This window comes from Lepeophtheirus salmonis, chromosome 6, assembly GCF_016086655.4.
Source record: "Lepeophtheirus salmonis chromosome 6, UVic_Lsal_1.4, whole genome shotgun sequence".
NCBI lineage: Eukaryota > Metazoa > Arthropoda > Copepoda > Siphonostomatoida > Caligidae > Lepeophtheirus > Lepeophtheirus salmonis.
Genome location: NC_052136.2, coordinates 456103 through 463477, shown reverse-complemented (window position 1 = coordinate 463477; position 7375 = coordinate 456103).

Sequence of the window (7375 nt, the reverse complement as noted above, 5' to 3'; positions counted from 1 at the left end):
TTTTTATTTTTGTAGTTATATATGAATTTTTATTTTTTTCTATGCCTTTGTTTAAATTTGATTGTGTTTTTGGTTTTAGTGGACGTTTATTTATATAATACATGTAGTGTTATTGATTTCAATAGTTTTCATTTTTAATAGTCATATTAAATTGAATTATAGATAGATAAGCCTGTATTGACCAAGAGAAAAAAAAGTATGAGGCCTTACTTTTTTTTTCATTTCTTAATGTAATGTTTTGTAATATTTATCGAGTTACGTTATTTTTATAATAAAGAGTGTTTTTTATTGTTTCTGAGTTGTTTGCAAGCCTATTTTGGGTTTTTTTTTTAAAAATAAATTGTGTCAATATTTCATGTTATGATTTTTTTTTATAAAGTATTATTTCTTTACATTTCTAAAAATACCTTAATGTTTATTTTACAAACTAAAATACGAAATAATAAATTTTTTTAGAACCGAACTTTAGTCTTTTTTATATAAAATTACATAATTTATCCGACTTTAATTATCCATATGGGTATTCCCTTCCTTGTGAGGAGGGGCATGCCCCCATGAGTGAGGATTATACATTATTTACGTTTTGTTTTACTTTGACCTCTCAAAATTTAAAGGTTTCTTACTATGACCCTATATAATCTTCATGCTAAGTTTGTAACTTCTCCCGTAATTCTGGAGATTTATAAACAAATAAACAAACTAAAACGGGCACTTGGTAGAGTGCAAAATATCCGCCTAAAATCAAATTGAGTTATGGGTCTCAATTTGTTCCAAAGTTATGGTTAATTATGTCTATCTAACATTTTGCGTTATTTTGATCTCTCAAAATTTAATGGCCTCTTATTGTGACCAAGTTTGATTAATATCGATCATTAAGTTTTGCCGTAATCTTAATGACTAACAAACAAACACAGGAGAAAATATTTCCTCCGCTTCAATTCGTTGGCGGAGGTAAAAAGGCATAATTGGCCATACCTAGCGGTACATTAAAATCTGAAGACTTTGAATTTTAAACTTCAACAAGATATGATTTATTAATTAACAATATAATTTCAACCCAATTAATATTATGAATAGATGTGTGTCTGAGCTCTCTTAATAATTAATATAGCCCCCCGCCCTTAACGGCAATGATGGATTCTAGGCAGCGGCGGAAAGCCTGGCACCCTTTGAAGATATGGACTCTATCATGGCGCCCCAACCCTGGCTTCACAGGCATTGGTCTTTTGATGCCAGACACTTTTCTTCAAGTTGCACCCAAAAGATATAGTTTAAGAGGTTGGCATCAGTGCTGGGGGGGAAGAGTCTCAAAAAGAGTTGAAAAGAACTCCAAAGAGTCTTGCAACGGAGGAGATGGGCTTCTTTCATAGCTGGTGTCGAAAGTGGCCTCTCCACCATTACTAGGCTATTTCCATCCACTTTTTTGATAGCAATCTGGATAGTCTAGTGTGAAACCCCAATAACTCTTGCATTGGCCCACATGTAATTTTTGGAGATTGTCATGGGCTTTTTTCTTTAACTCCTTCGGTCCAACAGAGCCAATATTTCGGACTTACTGAATGTGTAGACGGTGGTCCTGGAGACGTCCAACTGCTCGGAGTGGGCAAATAGAAATTCATCAATATCGCTGTAGTGTCATTTTCTCGACCTATAGTGCTAAGATTTGTTTTGTTTTGGAACAAATTGTCTATGCTTTAATATATCGAAATATGAGTTAATTTTAATCGCTCAATCTTCATTAATTATTGAATTTGTAGATGTTCAGATTTCCATGGACCACCTGGTTACTTTGGAAGAGATGTTGCGTTCTACCGAGCGCCCATTCTATTTCTAATATGCATTGGAGTCTGCTTACATCTCCAAAATAGCTGAAATAGCTCGATAATTACCTCACTGTCTGATATTTAAGATGACGTCAGTTATCAAAGTGCGTTTAGACATTTCATTTTGCTTCTGAGATTAATAAAAAACATATCTTTACACCTTATAAATTCATATAGTCTTATTGGTTAAAAAAGAATGATTTATTGGTTATTATCATTTAATTACAATAAAGAGTTTATTCTGTGGGAATTTCTTTGTTTCTTGTCGTTGAAATATTTCATACTCACTAGTTCAAAAAGCCTGAGAAACAATGAATATCAGTAGGAATGACGAAATTCCAATATCCCTTACCCTTATTAAGAGTTAGAATATACGTCATTATTGAAGCCATAAAATCCGCGAATGGAGTTCTATTCGACAAGAAAGTGATATATTTATTGCCTTCTAGCAACAAAGTGTCTTTTGAAGCTTTGAATGTCCAACAGGAACCCTGTTGGAGTTGATATTCGTATGACACTCTTGAGTATAATTGCTGTCATATGGGCATCGTTAGGGGAGATGAGTAGAGAAACACTTCTCAAATATACGAGGGTTAGAAGACTATGAAAAACTGCGACATCTAGTTAAAAATGATTTGATTTTCTACATAATCTCCTTTGATTTTCAAACAATTGATACAGCACCTCCCCAACATAAGTTTCCTTCCCGTAAGTGAAAGTCTGGAAGGTTTGTGAAAATATTCATCTACGGCCCTTTTAACTTCCCCAAAATCAATTTCTTTATGTTTGTGAACAGTTGGAAGTCTGAGGGTGGTGCTTTATCAGGAGAATAGGAGTGATGAGCGAGCAAATCATAACTCAAATCCCACAGTTTTCCAATTGGCAACGCACTATTGTGTTGAGGTATGTTGTTCTGTTAAAAGATGACTTTTTTCTTAGTGAATTTGGCATCCAGCTGGCGAAGAAGGTTATTGTAATATTTGCTTGTAATTATTCTGCCTTTTTCAAGATAATTCCCAGTTTGGTCACAGTTTTTGGACGCCCTTCATTAGATCATCTTCAAGAGATGTGTAACCACGTTTAAATTCAGTTGCACACTTTTTAACAGTTGAAATGGAAGGAAAGGAGTCCCCGTAAACTTTTGTCAACTTTGGATGCATTTCCTTAGGGGATAATCCATCCAAAACGCCGAATTTCATAACTGCACGATATTAAATTTGATCTATTTTAACTTAAAACACGAAATATGTTTTGTTGTCTAAAGAGCTTTATTAATTTGCTTTAATGGTTATTCCATGTCAATTAACATCATCAATGTGATATTTAAATGTCTGAGCTACGGAGGAAAGTTTATGCGCGGGTTATTTTGTGTTTATTTTTATTTTAAGTAATTGTTGTGGTAATTGCATAAACCCCACAGAATGTGCCTCCAAGTCTTTAATATATCAGAAGGTCAAAGTACCCTCAATAAACCAAGAAGTGGGGGGGGGGGAATTGGAAGTGATGAAAAAGTATTTACTCAAGTCTGGGTAATTGGCAAAATGTATAAAAAAGTATTTCGGCACAATGTTTTTCCCTTTGTCAATAGCTCCTATGGGATTGGGAAGTGTGTATGGACTTAATATGGTACTTCATGCCACACATGAAAGGTCAATAATCCTGCTTATAAAGAAAAGGGATATTTGTGGAAGGAGCTTTGGCCTTCGTTATCACTAAACCTGAATCCTCTTTACTACTTTGTATAGAGCACCACTGAGAATAAGGCCTAATATTACCAATCTAAAGGAGCAACAAGATGTCGACTGTAAAGTGAGTGTGGCAAAGGCTTAGGAAAAGATAGAGTAATGCATCTGGTAGTTAATCTCTTGCATCCTGTACTTCATTTTGAATGAAGTAAAATTTACCATGAGATGGTAGATATAAAAGAGGGATTTATTCAATATATATACATGGGAACTTGGCGGAAATGAAAGCTTCTTAGCGGAATGGAAGGCCATGAACAGTTGTGAGATATAACATAGGGCATTTTCTTTAATTATTTATTCAAGGAGGGCTTTAAGTATGCAATGTAGCTATGGCGGAATCCACTTGCCATCAGATGCTATAGACCAGCAGGTTAAGGTCCGGGGGTTTAAGTGGCCAGAAGTTGCAAAAAAATCGAAATCGGAATTGTTCATGGCTCTGACTTAAGAATGGCTTCTCTTGAAACCTCTTTGACTTTCGCCCAGCAGCCTTGAACACCTTTAACGCGGTAGATCGGTATAGAGACTTCTGCTTTGCGAACTCGGAGATGGGCATGACTGGGCTGGCCTTAAAAGAGTGTTTAGCAGCTTCACGGATTAGTTTGACTGGCCTACTGAATTGAGGACGAGCCTTGAGAACGGACCAATGCTCTTGCGAATACTGTAGATAGTATTGAAGTTGACCTTGAGTGTCTTAGACGGCCCGAATCAAAGTTGAAATCTACAACCTTCTTGTATCCATCTTTATCCAGAAAGGAAATATATTTTATTTGGAATATTTATTTTGGAAGATCACTGATTTTATATATGTACCCTACTTTACGACATATTCACTCTCCAATATTGAGGGAGATGGCGGAATTTTGAAAAGTAATACCTTTTTATAAGTACTTAAAATTATTGTAAATTAAAAAAAAAAGTGAGATAAGTGTATTAAAGGAGATATTAACATATTGGTTTACATAATAAAAATTTCCGAGCGATATTGAGACATACTGTATAGTGTACATATACAATTTAAAAAACAGTATTCTCAAACAGGTTTTTTTTTTAATGAGATAACTCTATTTGAATAAGGAGACAAGGAATTAAGATTAAATTAATTTATTATAGATTATGCGATAAGTGATCTACAAACATTGTCTTTTCATGAAATAATCTGTATAATCCACAACCTGAATAAATTGAAGGATGCGTGTCACATGCGAAACGAAGTGTAACAAAAGACAATGATTATTATTATGAAATATATATTCCCTGTTCCTTTTACATTTGTTTTGACATGTTTCAACATGAAGAGACAAAGGCCAATGAATATTTTTGCTAATGGAGATTGATCCTGTTTTATTGATTCAAATCTTTTAAAGGGAAGACTTTTGCAGTAATATTTCAGAATATGATCTTTGTCATCTTCAATTGGCTATTTGATAAGAAGACGGGTTCTTTGAAGAAGGTAAACATACGCTGGTCAATGATTGACCTCTTTGATTCCAAAAGGATTCTACTACAATGGTTGTCGTTGTTACAAAGGGGAGTAACTCGTTTTGATACCCGAATATCTTTCCCGTCATAAATATAAACATACGAGAGATATGTTTAAGGGAGTACTGGATGGTCCATTGTAATCTGATGACTTACTAATTCAATAATTTATGATGATTGAGTGATTGGAATTAATTCATATTTTGATATATTAAACAATTAGTTACAAAAGAAAACAAACTTGAGCCCTCTAGCTGACGTACAAGTTGAGAAAATGACACTTGAACGTGATCAACGAATTTCCATTCGCACACTCTAAGCAGTTGGGCGTCTCCAGGATCCCCGTCTACGCTGTTATTAAGTCTGTAACGTTGGAGAGGAAGAATGGATCTGTCAAAAATGTCCAATTGGACCCAAAGGAGTTAAAGAAAAGATCCCATACCGATCCCCTCAAGTCCATAGGAGCCCATGCAAGAGATCTCGGTGTTTCATACCGGTCTGTCTAGAGAGATATCAAAAAAAGTGAAAGGAAATAACTTTTTGAGGGTCGTGAGGCCACTTTTGACACCACCAGTGAAAGAAACCCATCTCCTCCGATCCAAGACTCTTTTGAACTCTTTTTTTAAACACTTTTGGCCCCAGTATAGCCCTAATGCCAACCCCCTCGACTACACCTTTTGGGTGCATGTCAGGGGAAGGACTACAGTCCCCTTCATTCAAACACAAAGACCCTAAAGCAACTCATAGCCAGCACTGGGACGTCATGATAGATGATTGCTTCTTCGGTGGGTTCCAGGCTTTCCTGCGCCGTTTAGAAACCATCATTGTAAGTAAGGCTGGCTACATTAATGATTAAGGAAGCTCACACGGATATCTATTTATTGTATTAATTTGTTTTAAATTATATTGTTAACAAATAAATTATAAAAGTTTAAAATTCAAAGTGTTCAGATTTTAATGGACCACTCGGTATGTATTTTTGGGGGTGCAACATAAATAAATTTAAAAGTATAATTTTTTTTTCTTGTGGACCAAATACAATTTTGAATTTACAAATAATAAATGTATTAAATAAAATCGTCATTTGTTTGCTGCAAGACAGCGCTATTCTGAATCGTTTAAAAAAAAAAAAAAAAAAACACAACTAAAATAAATAAACAATCTTCAGGCCTTTTCTATCAAAAATAATGAAATTACATGTATGGTAATTACGAGTTCTGAAATTCTGAAAGGCCATCCTTAGATAAAGGCGCTTGCTAGGCGATTATAATTAACGTATATGACTAAGCACCTTTCATATTTTACAGAACCTATGAGCTATAGCCGATGGCTATAGTACATTTTTCTTTATACCTCTAATCGTATATATCAGACAGCTAAAGCAATGTAACCCATTGAAATCTCACTATGACATGAGTTCAAACCAGAGAAAAAATAAATAATATAATAATAAAAACAAAAATTTACAAACATGGCAACGATTTGAATGAAAGAAGTGCTAATCATTTTTATTTTATTTATTTAGTTGGCTCTAGTAGGGACCTATATCCACATGGACAGCGTTCTCTAATGCTGATTTTCAAAACTACCAATTAGCAGTCCCCCCCTCATAGGTTTACATATAAAAACTACGTTATTATTATAGGGAATGATTAATGGTTTTATATTTTATCAATATATTAGTAATTACAAGTAAATTTGAATGATTGAATGATTAATTAAAGGAAATAATAACACAATATTTAATTATTTATTTGAGGTCTATTCCACATTATTTGAACTGACGAGTACATGTTAATGGTTAGTTACATAATAGAGTAAAACCTTTAGATACACCTATATTAGTATCAGGGTACTTTGCAAAATTGCTATGGAAATAAGTACTTCCAATGTCATGGCGTCATAATAATATCGACCTACTGAAAACGTAAACCACCACACAAAAAAAGTCCTTTCTCTTAATCCCTCTTTTGAACGTTGATTGGTTGAATTCGAATAAACTTTTGTCAACAATTCCCATCAATTATTGAATAATAATTCCATAGATTGGAAAAATTGGCCATCTTACTAATGATTTTGGGGACTTTTTTCGGTTTCTTTTCGGATGAAAAATTGTAATAAAGTTCACAACACATCTGTAACTGCTAATAAACTGCCTGAAACAACATTTATGTTTTATAAATCGAAAAAGTATCGGTATATCGATACTTAAATGGATTTAACAAAGTGGTTTAATGCAAAAGTACCGAACGCCAAATTTATCGTTAGAAAATGAGTATGTTTTCAAATTTTTTGTTTAATCCAAAATGCCTGACTAAAACACAAAAG